Here is a 20,335-nt window from a genome sequence, read left to right on the forward strand (position 1 = left end):
TTATTGTAAATATTTTCTCCCATTCCATAGGTTGGTTGTCTTTTTGTTTTGCTTACTGTTTCCATAGCTGTGCAAAAGCTTGTAAGTTTAATTAGATCCCTATTGTATATTTTTGGTTGTTTTTCTATTGCTTGAGTAGACTGCTCTAGGAAAACATTGCTGAGATGTATGTCAGATGTTTTGCCTATGGTTGCTTCTAAGAGGTTTATAGTGTCTTGTCTACATGTTTAAGTCTTTAACACATTTTGTATTCATTTTTGTATATTCTGTGAGGGAGTAGTCTAACTTCAATGATTTACATTCAGCTGTTAAGTTTTCCCTACACCATTTGCTGAAGAGGCTGTCTTTACTCCATTGTATTTTCTCACCTCCTTTGTCAAAGTTTCAATGACCAAAAGTTTGTGGGCCTATTCTTTGTAATTTTGTTTATCCGTTCATTGATGGATGGATATTGTTAGTAACTTTTGGCTACTCTGAATGATACTGCTATGAATATTGATGTGAAATTTTTTATGAGAATATGTTTTCATTCTGTTGGCTGTACATTTGCCCCGCCATATCTGTAGTTTCCACTACATGAATCCAGATGGTTGATTGTAAAGGGACTCGAACATCCTTGGATTATGGTATCCAGGGTGTGGGGTTCCTGAAACCAACCCCCCAAGGATATTGAGAGATGACTCTATATGTAGGAGTGGAATTGCTGAGACATATAACTCTAAGCTTTTGAGGAAATACCAGACTTCTCCAAAGAAGCTGCAACGTTGTTCCTTTCCCCTGGCCACATATGAGGTTTCTCTGCCTCCTGAACGACATTTGTTATTGTCCATGTTTTGGTTATAACCATCCTAGTGGGTGTAAAATGAGATCTCATTTTGTTTTTGACTTCCCTAGTGATGCTGAGCATCTTTTCATATGATTATTGGCCATTTGTATATCTATTTAAATTCGTGGTAAATTTAAAAATTGAGTGTATTTTTTTGTATTGTTCAGTTGTAAGCATTCGTTATATATCCTGGATACTACTCTCTTATTAGATACATGCTTTGCAAAATTTTTCTTCTATTCTGCACATTGTCCTTTAACTATATTTTTTTAAACATTAAAACAATTTCTTTACAAGGGAGGTAGTTAGATGTAAAGATTTATTTTATTTTTTTGCAAAGCACGCACTCTCTGACTTGAGATACCCTTTTCCCCTGTCATTTCACTTTCTTGATGATGTCCTTTGTAAGAAAAAGGTTTTAGTTTTGATGAAGTCCAGTTTATCTGCTTTTTCCTTCTATCACTTGTGCTCTTGGTTTTGTATCTAGGAAACCAAAGCCTATCCTAGGCCCACAAAGATTTATACTGTGTCTTCTTTTAGAAAGTTTATAGGTTTAATTTTTACATTTCTGTCTGTGATCTATTTTCAATTAATTTTATTTGTTATATAAAATATGGGTGTTCGGATTCCAGATTGATTCTTTTGCCTGCAGATACCCAGCTGTCCCTGAACCATTAGTTGAATAGACTATTCTTTCAATGGAGTGTTTTTGGCCCCCTAGTGGAAAACTGTCTGTAAATGTAAGTTTTTCCCCGTGGGTTTTTATTGTGTCTTTTAGATTTATTTATCCAAACTTATGCCAGTATCATACTGACTTAGTACTATAGCATTTTAGTACACTTTAAAGTGAGTCCTCCAACTTTACTCTTCTTTTTCAAGGTTGTTTTTGCTGTCCTGGGCCCCTTTCACGTCCATGTGAATTTTGGGATCAGTTTTTCAATTTTGCATAGAAGTCAGCTGGAATTTTGATAGGGATTCCACTGAATATATAGTTCACTTTGAGGATTCTTAACATTTTTAATAATATTGTCAATCATTCCATGAAAATGGGATGTCTTCCATATATGTAGATCTTTTAAAATTTATTCTGGTGATACTTCAAAAAGTTCAATGTACAAATCTTGTAAATTTTTGTTAAATGTATCTCTCACTTTATTTTTAATGCTGTTGTAAATGGAAAGGCTGAATTTCTTATGGGTGGGACTATGTATCAATCTTCTTATTTGTAGAATTCCTTCACAACAAATACCCTTGGTATATATTTGCTACATAAATCTATCCACAACTATTCCCCGCCCCGTGTTATAAGAAACCAAGACCCAAGGTAAGCTACTTGAAAACACCTATGTGGAAGTGAGAAATGAGACCCTTGGGTGGGTCTTTGTGCAGATGTTACTGAAAGCTTATTCTGAATGGCTTCTTCTTAATTACTTTTAAACAACCCTTTCAGTGTATTTAGTCAGATACATTAAGATTATGCCCTTTTGATGTGCGGAGTAGCTAAGACTATAATTTTCAAATAAATTCTAGTGAGAGTGTTGTACTTGAAACCTAATTTGCATCAATCTTTGAAGATTTATGTTTCAGGAGCTTTGACTAAAGAACAACTGTCTTTATTCTATAATGAGAACTAAATGCTCAAGCAACATGTAAGAGTTTGAGCTAACTGCCCCCGCCCCGTAGTGCTGGGTGGCTGCAGCTGTAACTGGAGTCAGCACTTATCTCTCCCAGTATGCCTGTGCTGATCTGCTCAAAGTGGTTCGTCCAACAGTTTGTCAGTAGTCTGTTGGACAAAGTCATAAAACATTGATTGAAGGTTGCTAGAATGCAATATATTCTTATTAATATTAAGTAAGCACATATTGAATGCTTACTGTATGATGGAATTGCCCCTCAGCCTCACATGAATATTATTTCTCTTGAAACCTCACATATTTCCTTGTTATTCTCACTTTACAGATAAGGAGACTGGGAATTAGGTCTTCTCTCTTTTGGGGGGAGCTCATTATTAATGATGGGCATTTGAAAGGAAAAAGATATTGATTCATCATGAGAAAACATTTTTGTGAGAGTCAGCAATGAAGAAGATGAACACTGAAGAAGGTGATCATTGTTCGAGTGAGACAAGCCCTGGGTTGTGCGGAGTCAGCATCCCTGTCCTAGACACGGCACGTGTAGAGCTGCGTGGTGGGTGAGGCGGCACGGCCGTGCAGGGAAAGCGGATGCTGGGGCCTTAGGCTGTGCTCAGGCCTGGTTGGGCTTTCTCCTAAGGGGAGTGAACCATCATTGACAGATTTTAAGTAGGAGAGTGGGGTGCTCTCATAGTTCATATTTGTCTTCTAGAATGTTTGGAAACATTTAGAAGGCTTGGCAGGAGATGATGTGATGAGTCAGAGTAGGGTGGCTGCGAGGTGTAGCAGTGTCCAATTTTCAAGTGGTTTTCAGGCCCAGGCTTGTGGCTTAGTAGCCGTGTCAGTTTGAATGACGCACGCAAGGAAGTGAAACAATTTATCTAATCAATTGAAGCAGTGATGTACCCAATTCCCAGGACTATTGTGGAGATCCAGTGAGATACACTTTGCAGTGTGCAGCGTGGTCTCCAGCAGAGAGTCAGTGCTGAGTGAGTGCCAGTGAGTATCTGGTAGGTCAGTTGAGGGTAGTGGGACTCGGTGTCTGAGGATATCTGGTCCCTGAAGGAGGGGTCCATTCACATCTGTGAGTGATGGGCCTGAGTTGGGAGACGCAGGGAGACCTTACCCTCCGACCAGGGGCCCTGGGCAGGACGGCTATGGGAGGAACACCGTGAAGTCAGCTCTTTGCATGTGGAGTTGGAGCTGCCTTTGAGACAACTAACTGCAGTGTCACGAGCTTAAAGAGGAGATCTGGGCCCAGGTTGTGCATTTTCCTAAAATCTCAACTCCTAAGGACGCCGAAGTATTGATCACTGAACGTGAAGTCATACTTTAAAGGACAAACGAATAGTAGTATTATCTCTGTCATCAAAGATCACGTCTATTTATTCATCACTCACTTTGCTAATTGGGTACTTACAGAGCTCACTTCACCGTCCTCCCGTGGGCTCAGGCTCCACAGAAAAGAGCTGGTGAGACTCCCTCTTTTCTAGAATAAGACACATTTAGCTTGTAGACTTCTGTACCTCGCCAGACTTAGGAAATTAGTTTGTTGGTTTAATTGTATTTTCTGTTGGCCATGTCCTGACAGGAGAGAAATTTTACCTCATGGTCATGTTTCAATTAGCTGTTACTGAGAATTGCTGATCTGATACATAGTGTATGTATTACATTAACTTTGTAGAGTAGTTATCATTTTTCTGTCTTTGCCCTTTAATTTTGTTTGCCCCTTCAGTGTTCTATTCTTTTTGGGGCCTTATTTTTTTTTTTTATTAAAAAATGTCTGTTAGCAGTTAAGAAAAAAAAAGCAAAGAAAAAATGCACATGAGAACTAAATTTAGAAAATGTCTAGTGTGTTTTCTGTCTTGGCAATGGAGGGTACTAGAAACTCCTGAAAACCTTCATTACACAAGTTCCTTAAAATGCTGATTGAGAAATAAAACCTTCCTTCCTCATCTTTCAAGCTGCACAACTCATTGTCAAGAAAGTGAGGGAAAATTCTCAGAAGCCAAGACAAACGAGAAAGCAGGGTTTCTGAGAGATACGTGAGCGTTAGAAGCCGTGGTGTGCTGGTTGGCTCCTGAACTGATTTTCAGTTTCCTTGACAGGAGGGAAGGATATGAGCCCCAGACCTCTCACACTAGGAGTTGGATGGGTGATCATATAATGGGCCAAGCCCATCCTGAGAATCTTGCTTTACTAAAGGGTGAAATAGGAAAAAAATATTCCTCAAGACAAGAAAGTAAGAAAAGTCAATTTTGTTGGAAGAGGGGAAAAATAACAAATCCAAAGTAAGGATATAGTTTAAAGCTGTTCTGGCATGAGAGTGACCACAAACTCCTGGCAGAAAAGCACAGCTACTCCTTGATTGATAAGTTGTGTTTTGAATGAATCAGTGAACAGCTATTCCGAAAAAGGCCTCCAGAGTCTTGTGGATCAAGATACTGGACAGCAAACACCTCTCTTCCAAGGTCTCATTCAAATAACCAGAAAGGTTTTAAAGGAAACTAACAATAATCTGAGTTGTATTTATTGACATTACTATATGCTAAGAATTCAGAGGTGACTATGGAGTTGTCTCCTCTTTTATGGACCTTATTTTCTCTTTGGGGAGAAAAATGACATAGTTGGGTATCTTGGTGGAGGGAGGTGTTAGTCTGTTGCAATTAGCCAGGAGAGGAGATTAAGAAAACAGTGAAAGATGGGTGAACTTTTTAGCTGAGGACAGTCTTGTTCACTTGGCTTTTAATTGCAGGCTCAATGAGCTGTCACTGGAGGGACTAGATCATACGGAGGATGGACTTAGCTCAGGCCTCTTTTGAATGGACAAGTGAACCTGGAAAAAGACAGTCAAATCTGTGCAGACATTAAAGTTCACTTGAACGTGCTGCATCCCTGAGCCAAAGATAGGACAAATATGCAGCAATTCTTGAGGACAGAAGAGTGGTTTTTAAGGTTCTCCAAGAATGAATCCCATGGAACCGAGATGGCCAGTTGTCAAACTGAGACTTTGTTCTTTGGACGGTGTACCCAGCAAGGGTATTGGCCTTTTATATGTTTTCATTTGTCTTTAATACATGTCTGTTGATGAGGACATGGGCACAAATGTTTGACACCTTGTCGAGGCGATTTTGGATACCTGCCTAGAAGCACGGGCACAGTTGTGGCTGCTTCATACATCTTGCAGCCCATCCCTTTCCCCGGCTCCGTGATCACGGCAGAGTGGTTCCTTGTTGACCTGTCCGTTTCCTCTGTGACATCATAACCCATGAAAAGACCGGAGCATATTAACTTGGCTTTGTTAAAGTCAAAGAAACAGATCAAATATGGAGTCAGATTTGTTCTTTCCTATTTCAGTAGTACCATGGAGATGGCAGTTTGGGCAGCTTTTTGTAGTGTCCTGGAGGCTTTCTCTCTCAGCTTCTGGGTGCCTCTATTGAAAACCCTTCATTGCTGTCTGGCCTGCTGGTAATGCACACTGCCTGTTTTGCCCTGAAGATGTGTTCTGTTTATAAACTCATCTCTACTCCTTGGAAAACAACTCAAGAAAAACTCAGTTGGTTTTCCACCAGCCATGGGCAGGGGTGAGGTAAACCGTGTTATTATTTCATAAAATAATAGTAATAATAGTAATAGTCATAGTAGTAGTACTTGTAGTAATAGTAATAATAATAATAATAATAATAATAATAGTAATAATAATATTAATAGAAGTCTTAAAACAGGACAGAGCACATTGGAGAGAGTCAAAAAATGCTTTCTGGCTTAAATCAAAAGTGATGACTAGTGATTCCATGGCTGCTGTATTTGCTAAGCTAATTACTCCTTTGCTCCATTACACATTTCTTTTATCTGAAAAAGAAATACAAGGAAATGGTTTAAAAAAAACTCAAACAGAGCACAAAAATACACAAGTGAAAGAAGTTTTCCCTCATCCTCTGTTCTTTCAGCCCTCTCTGGAGATGCCTCTGTTTACTATCCTTTGGGTGCTTTTCCAGATATGCTTTGCACATTCCCACCTATGTATGTAAATTCCTTTAAAATTTTAGTTATTTTTAACTTAAAGGGATTTAAATCCTCAAGTGGCTTCTGGCCGGGTAATATAACAGAACAAATCTGACTCCATATTAGATTTGTTCCTTTGAATTTAACCCTGTGCTCTGTCACCTAGGCTTCATCTTGCTTGTAAAACAATGTTGCCTAGAGCCTGAAATAAACAGGAGACCCTATTCTGAAGGCTCTGACCTTTAAGGATATTTAACACTTTTTCATTCATTAAAAGATAGCAAATTGCAGAATAGAAAATAACGTTTCTTTTGTTGGAGGTTTACAGGGATCTGACCCACGCAGATAGCTGCAAGAACAAAGGATTCTAACAAGAAGGAATTCCTACACTAAGAAGTTTGCACTAACCAAGCACATAGGAAAGGAGCCTGAATTGTGACTTGGGGAGATGGTTTTCCAGGACATTAGTTTGCCATCTAGGTCTACAGAAACTTGCTATTCCATGCCCCAACATCTGGTCTCCCAACTTATTGGCCTGTCCTGCACTGAGGAGAATGAATTTGGACTTGGTAACACTCCTATCTACCTAGAAAGCTGGGCACTGGAGCTGAGTGTTATGGAAACAGGCCAGCCAAGAAAAAAGCACCAATCGGAGTGTTGGAGTACTCAGAATTATTATGCCGGTGGGCTCAGAGGGGCTTCGGCTCCGAAGTTTTGAGTACCTCCAAGACGTGCACATGAGGTTTTAAAGGCTTAATTACAAGTAAGGGGGGATTAGCCAATAAGGCTCAAAGAACAAAAAGCAAGGAATAAGTACACTGGAGCTTATCAATTTGTAACAGATCACATTACTGACACTTGTTGAGCTTGGAATTACGAGTTAGGTTGTTAGGCCAATAAACTGACACTAAACTTCAGATTTACGAGATAGCCCAGCAGAATTTAGATCAGTAAACTGACACTTATCACACTTAGATTTGTGACTTAGCTTGTTAGCCCAGCTGGACTTTTCCTTCACATGAGGACAGCTCTCCCACACCCAGGGAACTACTGTGAGCCCTTGATGTTTCCACTAGGGTGGGTATGGTTTACCCAGGAGGGATGGGGACTATGCACCAACACTCAGGCAGTCTGCTCTGTCTGGGGCTCTGATCTTGTACCATCCCGCTCCCTCCAGCCCAACACCTGGGACAGTGGAGCTAAGGCAGAGATCCTGCCTGCCTGTTTCCCAGCGTGTAAAAGGGGAATATGTGCTCTTCCCAAGGTAGTTCTGAGCGACAACACCTGCGGGTGCTTGGTTCTCAGAGCAACAGAAAACCCAGCTCCGCGTGGGGGCAACGGGTGTGATCTCCCTAGGGTTTCTGCAGAAGCATCGGACGGAGGGTTGGATCACGGTGGTAAAATTGAGCTGCGGCGCTTGAAGGGTAACAGAAGGGTACAGAGGCAGGTCTGCCGCCTAGGGGTGCCCCAGAGGTAAAGCTTTTTTTCTCCAACTCCGCTAAAACCCTCCCTTCTCCAGAGCCCTTCCTTCTCTCTGCTCATCCTGTCCATCTGTATCCCTCCAATTTTCCCGTCCTCTCCACCCGCTCCCATCTTCTCCCTCCCTCGCTGTCCCACCTTCTCTCACAGAACCCAGAGAGGATCGCTGGCCCTCCTGCGCATGCGCAGTCAATGCCAAGTGGTCCGCTGGTTGGGAGCTCCATATCCGAGCCGGGGATCGGGCCCAAAGGCTTCTCAACTACGTCGCCCGGTAGTCCTTTGGTTCCTGCCTGGGGCCGGGGCCTCTGACTGTGGAAGTGCAAGGTGGGGGGCTCCCAGCAAAGGGGTCAGGCGGCTGCGGGAGGGCGGTCCGCCTGTCACAGACCCCAAGGGCGCTAGTCAGCCCGTGTTCAGATGAATTGCTCAGGCCAGACCCCTCTGTCAGCGCCACCTGCCCCGGCGCCCCGGTCACAGTGTCCAGGGCCTGGTGCGCACCTGCCACCTCTCACCCAGCCGGGATCCCCTCAGTCCGCGGCTGGCGTCCCATTCCCCTCTCCCTCCCGCTAGTCCTCTCCTCCCGGGCTTCCTCTCCTCGTCCGCCAACCCGTCCCCGCCCCTGGGCGGGCTGTGTCCCGGGCGGGCGGGGTCTGCGGACCCGGACGGGGGCGGGCGCCTGGGACTGGGGCTGGGGCTGTCCTCCGAGCGAGGCTGCAGCCCGCGTCCCCCTCCCCGCTTTCCCTGCCCCGCGACCCCGGGGCTGCCCTGCTCTCCCTTTCCCGCTCCCTGAGGACCAGCTCTGTGGCGTGGGCGCTGCTACCTGGGCTGAAAGCCTCCGGCTCTAACGCCCAGCTTCTCCTGGTGGAGTTGGGAAAAGGGAGCGTCACTGCTAAGCGAGGTTCTGTCTCCCCCCTCCATGTTTCTGCCGCAGGTAAGTACCTTGAACACTTTCAGGTGTTATGATGGAGGTGCTTGTTGATGTCACGTGTTTTTATAGTGAGAGGGATTGCAGTGGTGAAAGCAGGGCTTGGTTCTCTTAAAAATGTGCTGAAGGCATGAGGCTGTGACATCCTCCTTCCTTCCCTCTCCCAGGGTGAAAGGAGTGATCCTCGATTTTCAAAAGATAGTTACAGTCCCTAACTAGCCCAGCCCAGCTAGTGTGTGTTAACAGGAACAGCACCACCAGAGGCCTTGGAGACCCAGGGATATTGCAGTCCTAAAGTGCTCCTGGCATAGTTTGGCTTGTTTAGGTTTTTTGTTTTTCTTAAATTGTGGGACAGACTAGTGTATAAACTGAAAAATAATTGTCAAGAAATAATTTTCATAGGACAGTTTTATTGTGATATAGTTCACACACCATGAATTCCATCCATTTAAATGGTACAATTCAGCAGCTTTTTGCATATTCACAGTGGTGCATGCATTATTATTCCAGAACGTTTTCATCACTTCAGAAAGAGCAGTGGAAATGAATGACCTATCCACCCCTCCCAAGTGGTGGTTCTAAAGAAATTTCTTGGCTATTCCTGACCATAAATTAACTTGTTATATTCCAAGAAAAATCTGGTAGGAATTCTAACCAGAATTGAAATGAATCTGTCTATCAAAACAGGAAGAATTTATACCTTTATGGCATAAACTTCTTCTACCCATGAATATATCTGGGACCCTATCTTTTCATCTGACCAGAGCCTGGCCCATGTGAAGTCCTCACTACTTTTTGGGCTTGTGAATGATGAGATTCTATACATCGTTAGTTGCAACTGTAGCCTTTCACAGAAGAGAAAAGTAACCTCAGTGAAGCAAGTGACTCTCTGATGGTCAGAAAGAGTGACAGCCAGTGCTGGAGTGATCCAGTGGACTTGGTGTTTGCAGCTAGATTTCTCGACCACCTACAGTTAAGGGGATTAGAGAGTTCTTTTATTTTTTCTTAATGGCATTGCATTTATTTTTACTTATTTTTTAAAATTATTTTTTATTTAAGTGTAGTCAATTTACAATGTTAGTTTCAAGTGTACAGCAGAGATTCAGTTATAAACATATGCATATGTATATATATATATGTTTTAGATTGTTTTTAGTATAAATCACTACAAGAAATTGAATATAGTTCCCTGTGTTATGTAGCAGGTTCTTGTCATTTATTTTATATTTACTAATTTGTATCTGTTAATCCCCCCTTTCCTGCCTGCTAAACACAGTTTGCTTTCTATGTCCATGAGTCCATTACTAGGAGCACCGTTTTTCCTAGTAATATATGCTCTTTTGCTGCTTTCAGTTTCAGTAATTCCATCTTATCTGTGGGCGCTTTTCTTCTGGTGGCCTTAATGTGGTTTGCACACGTGGTAATAGAGATCTGTATTTGGGAGAACCCCAGGCCTCGTGTAGTCCCTGGTACAGAGTGCCCACTGAATTGATGCTTGAACTGGGAAAAAAGCACAGTAAATGTTGGAATTTCCACTATGGTTGAGAATTCTATAACCTCTTTTGACAAACTTAATATTGGCTGCACCCATTCTGGGTAATTTGGTGGAAATTCATGTTATGGTGGTGAAGAGACGGGGCCTTGTATGCTTCTTCTCTTTCTGTTTTCTAACACTCATTCTCCTGGGCCTTCCAGATCCTCCCCTAGAAGTGCCAGGTCTGGCTTGGTGCTGCGCTGAGGCAATATTTGTTAATAAGGCCCTTTCCTCATCTCTTCTGAGCCTCCGGTTCTTTCTCTGCACAATGAGGGCTTAGACTAGATAACTACTTTTCAGTTTCTTTTAAAGCCATGTTTCCTTTGAGAAACAGAAAATGCAAATCTCTCCTCTCAAACCAACCCTTTAGATTTTGAAAAGTCCTCCAAGGAGTGACATAGCTCTTTGTGGAAAATGAATGTGATTGTGATTCCAGGTGACACAGAAAAGACTATTCAGAGATTGATTGCAGGGAGAGGGCAGGAAAGGGGCAGTATGTCACACTTTCTAGTGTGAGCACTGGAGCAGGGGCTTGGATTTAAATACGGTGTCTGACGTGGCCTCTCTCTAATCTTGTAGAATGTGATAAACTACTCTACCTCAGTTTCTTGATGTGTCAAGTTGGGGTGATAATATTTTAAGGCTTTTGTGAAACATTATGCACATAAGCCATTTGTGTATGGGTAGAAACAAGACCTGCTAGGGATTCAGGGATTTGTTTAAAAAAAAAAATCTTGTCCATAGCACTCTGTCTGTGTGTATTTAGTAGTTCCTGAAGGGTGAGGGTGAGTCTAAAGTCCATCGTGGGACAGGTGGCCCATGATTCTCTGTGCCCCTGAATGCCCCCTCCTCCCCAGTCCTCTTCCTCAGTCCAGGATGAAGTTCCCTAGTAGATTTACTCAGAGGTCTTGTGAAAATGGCTATTCATTTTATTGTTTCACCAAGAAGGGCTGCCATCATGATCTCTGTGGTCAGGTTTTGAAGGGCTGCCATCATGGTATCTGGTAAGAATTCTATGGAATTGGGTGTTTCTATTTAATGAAAAGAAAAAAATTACAAATAGAAAATTAGAACAAGGATGGTCACATGGGCTCTTGGAAGTGGACACCATTAGAAGTTGGAGGGACTAGTGGGCTCAGTGGGAATGTTAACTGAGTGTATCTCATGGGCTGGGCATTGTCCTATTTGTACTGTGTGTTCCTTATTTGAGACAGTGAGCTCACCTAACCTCGAAAACCTCTTTAAAAAATTAGACTTTTTATTTTGAGATGTAATGTAGATTCCCATGTGGTAGTAAGAGATAATATGGAGAGAGCCTATGGACTCTTTGCCCAGTTTTCCTTAATGGTTCCATCTTGCAATATTGGGGTACAATTCATTACTGACTCACTAACAATTTGAGGTTTGTGTTATTGCCCTCATTTCTATCCACGATTAAATTGGGGCTTAGAAAAGCACACAGGCCTGCCCAGGTCACCCACATTGTTAGTGCAGAGTCTGGTGAAGGTGGGCTTGGGATTTCCAGGAAGTATCATTATGATGGTCTTTGGCAGGGAGCAGCATTCACTTTGCTTGTTTATTCATTCATTCAAAAAACATTTATTGAGTAAATTCTGTGGGTCAGATGCTTTCTTAGGGTTATCTGATTCTTCAGCAGTACTGAGAACCAGGTAATGTTTATATTTTTTAAACTGAGAAAATTAGCTCTGAGAGGTTATAACTCCCCCAAAGGAAGAATAGCTCATAAAGGGGGGATAGTACATTTGTACAGTCACCACTTTTTATGCAGGTGGTACCCTAGACATTTTACATTTGCAAACATCCGTAATCCAGATATATTCTTGCAAGGCAAGGATTTTTTTTAATTGAAGTATAGTCAAGTTTACAATGTTGTGTCAATTGCAAGGTGTTTTTTGACTTTTGAATTAAAAAATACTTTTTCAGGAGGGAAATTAGGTGTATTTATTTGTTTGATTTTTTAAAATGAGGTACTGGGGTTTGAACCCAGGACCTCGTACATGCTAAGCATGTGCTCCACCAATGAACAGTACCCTCTACCCCAAGGCAAGTTTTCTTATCCATTACTATGAAGCTAAGTGGTTCAAATAAATTGAATAGAATTCCAGATCTTTTGATCCTACTGTGGTCCTTTTCTTTATATTCTGCTGAAGGGGTTTGGGGAAAGCATATCCTTTGTTCATTACTTTATTCAGCATTTTTGAGTAGTGACTTTATATCAGAGCCTTGCTAGGTGCTTGGAAATATAAAATAAGAAATGACACTTCTCTGCAGGGGCAGGAAGCCTAGACCAAAAACTGGGTAATGTGATCCGAGCTACAGTAGCCATGTGCAGACTATGAGGACAAACTGTACCCCCGGATTTGCTTTGGCTTCCCTTGCCTTCTGTCTGGTACACACCAGGTCACCGCAACCCAGATGGGCCCATAGCACACAGCAGAGTATGTACCTCGATCTCCTCTCCTGTCTCGGCAGGGCCTGCAACATGAGCATCCCTGACTACGTGCAGTGTGCTGAGGACCACCAGACTCTTCCCGTTGTAGTCCAAACCATGGAGATCATCTCAGAGGAGAATATCTTTTGCATCTATCAGCTACTCACCTCGGTGAGCCATATCAGCCCATGTGGCTCCCAGTGGACACTCTGTATCCACTACAGGCACCACTATGTGCCCGAGAATGGGTGGAGCGTCTTCCAGAAACACTGCAAGGTCGTGGGCCTTGTCACCATTACCGACTGTCTCTCTGCCAAGGCCTTGGAGAAGCTCCACGTGCAGAGGAGCTGTATGGCACCTCGATAATGACTCTCAGCTCTTTGTCTTTGTACTGCATGTGGAGGAAGTCGAGCAGCCGCGCACCGACGTTGCCTTCAAATTTAGAGGACTGCAGGGTGGTGGACAAGAGGATCGAGGACTTCACTGAGTCACTCTTCATCTTGCTCAAGTCCAAGTGGCTGGATGGTGGCCCCAAGAATTCTGGGGACAAGATTCCCCTCCTCTGCATCCTGTTTGAGAAGGAGGACTTCATGGGACTGGACACAGACAGCAGGTAAGTTTACCTGGAGGCCAGTCCACCCTGGCTTTGTGCCGGATTGCTTCCCTACATCCAGAAAGGGATCAGCAAGGAAGAAGTCTGTCTTGTAGCCAAGGGGGGATGGAGATGCAGCCCGCCGGTTTACAGACATTTCAAAGTGAATCCGCCTTTGTTTCAGAGAGATCCTTTTAGGGTTAGTGTGGACACTTACTCCCGCTTTACAGCCATGACCATGGTGGGACCCCTGGGGTTGCTGTCCAATAAAGTAGCCAAAGCCACTGATGCTAGGAGCACTGGGGAGGAGGCTGGACTGAGCTGAGATGTGCTGTAGGTCAAATGCACATCAGACACTGAGGCTTGTCTAGTAAAAGTATATAAACTATCTCTTTACTTCCTATATTGCTTACATGTCAAAATGATAGTATTTTACATACAGTAGATTAAGTAAGATCTGTTCTTAAAATCAGTTTCTAGTATTTGTATTTTGTTTGTTGGTTTGTTTCTTTGTTTACCATTTTAAACGTGGCAAATTGGAAACGTTATTTACATGGCTCTCATTTCATTTCTGTTGGGCAGCCTGTCCTGGGACAGTCTCATCCCTTTGCTTATAGATGAGATGCTGAACCCCGAGAGGCGGAACGAGGAGCTGGTTGAGCTGCGGCTGGAGCCAGTGTCTCCTGCCTCCCAGGCCCAGCACCTATTCTGCTCAGGCCCTCTCTTCTTGCCCGACAGCCTCCATGCCAAGTTAGGACATCAGAAACACCGCCGGGGACTTCCGAATGAACTCCTTATGCAGGGAAAGGCGTATCACGGTGTATGGGGCAGAGCAGGGAAATGTTCATTCTCACTTTTTCCCTGTGATTAAGTCAACGGCCCCACATTGCCTCGGAAGTACAGACGAGCTCTTCTGGGCTGCCTACCCCCCCAACTTCAGCTCTGTTTCCCGGTGTATCTGTTGTGCTGTCCCTCGGGCAGAAGAGGGTGAGATGCCTTTTCCGAGACGTGGAAACCTTTGCTGGGGAGAGTGAGGGAAGCTGTGTTCCCCCGGCCTACGGCCTCTGTCCTTGAGTCTGGAGAGGGCTCATGGTGGTCCCACAGGTGACGGTCGGAGAACCTGGCACATGTTTCTGTGCCGGCTGTGAAGGAAGTGCTCTGTGACTCTTGAACTTAGCTAAGATCAGATCCTACTCTCTGGTTGTTGGTAAGTTGGAGGAGAAGATGCTAGAGAATTGATAAAAAGAATGTCTAGACCAGCCCTGTGAGTGAGAAGCACAGGGGACACGAGTCCCACCTGCGAGAGACAATGTAGCGGGCTGTAGATGAATTTTCTGTTCCTCCCAGAAATACCTCTATGACTTAAGGAAGGGGAGAGGCATGCTGTAGCCATGATCTGTACTTGTCCTCTCAGGGCCCTGTGATCTACATGCCCGCACTCCCCATCTGCTTCTTAAGATGAGCTGGCATGTATAGGAGCCTGGGAACTGCTGAGGGCATAGCTGCCAGCACCGTGCTACACCAAGTCTGGCTCCGTTCACCTCTCCTGTCAACACCTGCTGAGGCCCCAGGCATTAGTCAAGGTAGGTGCATCGGTGCAACATAAGCAGGGACCACTTCTCCCCCTGGACAGACTGGTGAGTGAGCAGTGGAAGCCTGGATCCCTGCCCCAGCCCCCACGCCAGTGCCTCCTCTTTTGTCATAGGAGGCACTGGTGATATTTTTGCTCAACAAATGCTTGTCTCTGAGTCTGCATCCCCACCAGAGAATGCCAGATTGTGTTTGTCTTTTGAAGTCTGCCCTTGGGACTTGGCGGAGTATCCGGATGTGTAATTAGCCCACAGTGGTTGACACTGTCCCCATTGTTTACCCAGAACCTCGTGTACCAGGCATGGCTCCCAGTATCGAAATACAGCAGCGCATTAAACCTCCCTCCTTTTGGGTCTGTCTGTTCTGGTACCATAAGGGCTCAGCCAGCTTCTGAACGTCAGTGAGATAACGTGGCCAGTGAGCTCGGGTCAAGAACATTCTCCTCCAGTCACTTTTACCCCATTGTTGCTTTTAGTATTCCACAGTCATTAATTATTTAAACAATTCTTTGGTACAGGAGCAGAGCCTAATTCTCTCCTGCTACTCTTGGTGGAAGTGAGTAAAACGGTCCAGACTGAAATGCGACCACAATTTGTAGCTCAAAAGCTGCCTTGAAGCTTGTAGGTGGAATTTTGGTTAGGGGCGCTGACCACGTTGGGGTCCCCCGGCAGCGCCGCTCCCCTCAGGTCCCTGCTTTCCCTGGAGCAGGGGGTGAGAGTGGGTCTCACCATCCCCTCGTCCCTGGCCTCACACACTCACGTAAATTCTTGTACATGCTGTCAAAATCATTTTTGTTCTTGTGTGTTTCTAATTTTCTCTTGTTCCTCTTTTCCTTTTTCTTTATTCCTTTTTCATTTGTACTGCCCAGTGAGCATGTTGTTGCATCTGAAAATGTGGGCTGTGCACACGCTGCATTGGAAATAGCCAGATTGCCCTCCATACTGTCTCCATCGCTTTAAAAAGCAAAATCTTAATATCTGTCTTGATCCATGTATTATCCTAGTCATTTTGTATTTTCTAATGTTTTGGAATATTTGCTTTGTTAGCACATTACCCACTGGTGTTAGATACCTGTTAAAATCCTTGCTTTGAGGGACCTGTTTGGTCCTCCTTTTATTTGGTGACAAATGCGCCCTTATTAAATTTGTTTGATTGTTTTGAAGAAGTAAGATGCGAATTGATTTAGTCGGCTGCTCAGGGATTCTTTTCATGGAGTATTTAAACTTGTAAGGTCAAACTCTGCAGCATTTTGCTCGATTCCTGCTTTTACACAAACGTGCTCGGCACGCGGTTCCTGGCTGTCGCTGTGTGACGTGCGTGACGGTGCTTCATGGCCGGCGGTCACTGGTGAGGAAGTGGCCGCCACGGAGGTGACAGCTGCAGGGGACGCTGTTGGAGGAAGCGGTCACCGTTTGGTTCTTTAAATTTTTTTTTTTGCATTCAACTTCCCCGTGCCATTTACTTTACTTTGCCTTCATAAAGGGGCAGAATTGGGTCTAAAATCCATGACACTATTTGTTCCCTTTACGAGGCTGGTTTTTCTGGGTATCAGGACAACATGACCTTCTCCTAAGTAGCTGGCTCACCTGGATCTGTTGGACACAGGGACAGCTAAAAGGGCCGTAGCTTCCTCTCTGCTCCAGCCAGTGGGCATTCAGAGCTGGGTCTGTGGTTTGCCTCAGCAGCCGTGCAGACCTCCCTGCCCCGGCCTTTACTTTTAACCCATGTTGGCAGTAAAGAGTTGAATCCGTTTCTGTTGCAGCTGACATCCACCACTGACAGCCGTGTCGTTAGTTTGTGGTAGTCAGTCTCCAACACCCCAGACAACCGTGAAGGAAGATGATTTGGCCGACCTAGGACCCTGGATTCTCACCCTCACCATGGTTCATCTCACCCGGTGGAAGGGTTTGGCCACCACCATCATGCTGACCATGAGGCCTTGTTTCTCCTTTCATGCTCTGGTCCAAATGTGGACACTTCATTTTTCACTGAATTTGTCTCGCTTGAGACAGGCCAGAATATCTGAATGAGTCCATCACATTCTGGGTGGGGAACAGAACAGAAGTAAGTGTCGCAAGTAGATGGAGTCTAGGCTGTCCGGGTTGGCAAATGCAGGCTGGGATCTGTGATGGCTGGGCTGTACACTGGACACAGGTCTTTCCCGTGGCTCCCGAGAGCCCAGGAGTTGGAGTGATAACAGCCTTGCGTGGGTTCCCCCATCCTCATTTGCTCACTGGCAAGTGTGTCTGCTAATTAGGAGCTCCCCCAGACCTCGGGCCCTTCAAAGCTCAGACCACGGGAAAATCTTGAGTCCCTTCTCCTGGGCCTCCTGTGTGAGAATCCACTGCCTTCTGAGGTGACCAGCGGCAGGAGATGCCTCCCCCTCCAGGGAGCACCCTACGGCGGACTGTTAGTGAACCATGCTGTGAGCTTGTGTGTTTCCGGCCATGGTCCCTGCAAAACCACACTTGAGATCAGCTCATTGGCGAAAATAACAGGACTGATTCCAGGGCAGGGCCTGGGGGAGGGAACAGTGGAAATTGAATGTGACCTGAGACAACTAGGTGGGTGCTGAGGCTGTTACTAAAATGGGGAGTCTGGGAGGTACCTGCCAGGAATCGAATTCCAGAGTAAATGGTGGACATGAGGCATTTTTAAGATGCCATTTTTCATCCAAGTTAGGACTTCAAAGAGGCACTCGGCTCTATGAGACTGGGGCTCAGGTGAAGGAGCTGGACTAGAGATACAAGTTGGGAGTCGTCATTCTTAGCTGGTGTTCACAGCCTTGCATGTGAATTAGATCATCTCAAGAGCTGCAGACTGAGGCTGAGGGAGGGGCGGGCTGTGTCTCGGTTGGAGGAAAGCCCAGACCATGCAGCTTTGGTGTGTCAGCCAGCGGCGTTTGTCATTTTCAGAGCAATCCCATTTATCCTTAAGGGGCCTGGGGGTCAGCAGGGCCAGCCAGAAAGAAATCCAAAGGGAGAGTCTTGGCCACGTGTGCGTCTTAGGAAGGTGCAGAGGCTGCAGGATACGGAAGGTTAGAATCCTCAGAAGCTGGAGTTGGAGTGGGGAGAAGGTATTCACAGTCACCTGTGAGGGAGGGAGGGAGGCCTAGGGAGTCCCCACCCTACCGGACTCGCTTTCCCATGAACAGGAGGCAGTCAGACAGAGGATCTGAGGTAAGAAGGATGGGCACTGGGAGGGGAGCCAACCTGGAGAATGGTGCTTGGAAAGTTCTGGAATAGTCTCCCTGAAAAATAGAGTTAAAAATACCCAGACTCTTAAGAATATTGTTAGTGACTTGGGAGGAGGCAGTTGTTTTTCTGGCCTCCTAAGTGTAAGTCATGTATCCAGGGATACACAGAAGATACGGGCAGTCTGTTCCGGGGACTTGATCCTTACCAGGGGGATCAGTGCAAGTTTAAAGGGGCAGAAGGGCAGCGGAGGGAAACTAGCCAGGCCCCGTGTCAGGTAGCAGTCGGCCGCCCTACTTGCGTGTTTCATTCACATCCATGCCTCCCAGGTGGGCGCTGACAGCCCCCTTTTGGGGATTGGGAAGCCTTCTCAGAGGGGTTAAGGAATTGGTTTGTTTAGCGGTTGATAAATGCTGTAGCAGGATTCAAGCAGAGCCTTGTCAGACTTCAAGGGCATGTTCTCTCTACTGTTTCCAGTACTTCCCTGTTATACCTGGAATGGTGAAGTGGGTCAGATTTGGAGCCTTTCAGAAAAAGTATGATTTAAGTGCCTCAGGACTGTTTCACAAAGCTCAGCGTTCTTTGATGGTTCTGAAGCAGGCAGTGCTTTTCGCCCCACAGAGGTAACGTCTAACTCCATTGTCGATGATGTGGTTGCAAATGATATACAGGTGTAAAACCACACTTCGCAGCTTCTAAAGGGAAACTCTCCAATTCTCCCTTGGGCGGCTTTCTTCCACGGGGTGTAACTGTGCTGCAGCATAGGCCTGAGCTTCCGTATGGAGTGAGGATTTAATATCCGATGTTAGCATAAAATGGTCAGATGAAGAAAACCGACATTGACAATTTATTTTTGGGTTTCATTAGTCAAGATATACTATCAGTTAATGGCCCATATAGCAAATGAAATTCAGTATAGGACATTGCATTTCTTCCTTTCTATTTAGAGTTCTCTTACCGAATAAGGTTGCCTGCTTTGGAACATCAGTTTCACCACCACGGCACCTATCAGTGTGTTGGTGTGATTGCATTTACAGAGTGAATCTAATCTGGTCTTCCTCAGCCCCAAACACTCCAGTGCAGAATCACGGGCTGTAGCCATCTGTTAGTCACGCAAATACTTCTAAAATTATATGATGCCAGAAAAGAAAGAAGAGAGAGACAGAGAGATTGCCTTTATCAAAGTTCCTTTCAGTTCTAACTGCAAACTGTTGTTGAGCAGCTCTTGTTTCCTTTGGATATGAATATATACATTTCTTTGCATGTAACCTAGGTTTTGGACTAGAACACCAAGTTCTTGCTGTCCACAAGCCACAAAAATAGTAGCCAAATTGCACACGTGTGAAATAGTTTATACTTTTTTCTGAGAAAGTATCCTTGAATTTGGGACTTGGACTGTGATTTCTGCTTTTTGCTTCCCTCAACCGTCTTGTAATCTCTCACTCCTTCCCACGTGGTTCCCAAGTGTTCATGGTCTCAAAGGAGCGGGCAAACACCCAGTTGGTCACCATGTACTGCTGCTATAGATAGAGACCAGACAAGACCTAAAGGACATTATCGGAGAGGAATTCCTGGAAGAAATGGGCTCTACATTCAGTTGTGAGGACAGAGTAAGAGTCAGCCAGGAGAAGGAGTCAAGAATGTGTCTCAGATCGCAGGTGCAGCCCGGGCAGAGGCCTGGAGGCTTTTGGCGTGGGCACCCGTGGAGAGTGCCCTGTGCGGTCCAGGGTGGAGGGAGCCCCTGCTGGGGAGGACACTGGAGAGAGTCCGTGGTGTAGGGCTTTGGAAGAAGTTGAGTTTTACTAGAACTGACACAGTAGGCAGTGAAGGGTGTCAACAGAAGTGACCCTCAGGAAAGGTACTTCTGGTTTTGCTTCTGATATTCTACAGACCGAAGGATCGGGACGGGTGAGAGCAGTTATGTCTGTCCCTTTGAGACCCAACCGGTCATTCATTTATACATTACACGTGCACTTCTGTGAGTCTAGGGGAGAGAGCGTGTAGCCACATTAGTAAGCAAAATGTATTTGCTTCTTGAGAGCTTAGCATTGTCAGAAGTTGACTTAGCCTAGAATGTTCTAGGAAGAGAGGAACAAATTGTGGAGGTTGG

The sequence above is a fragment of the Vicugna pacos genome, unplaced genomic scaffold, assembly GCF_048564905.1.
Source record: "Vicugna pacos unplaced genomic scaffold, VicPac4 scaffold_105, whole genome shotgun sequence".
Classification (NCBI taxonomy): Eukaryota; Metazoa; Chordata; class Mammalia; order Artiodactyla; family Camelidae; genus Vicugna; species Vicugna pacos.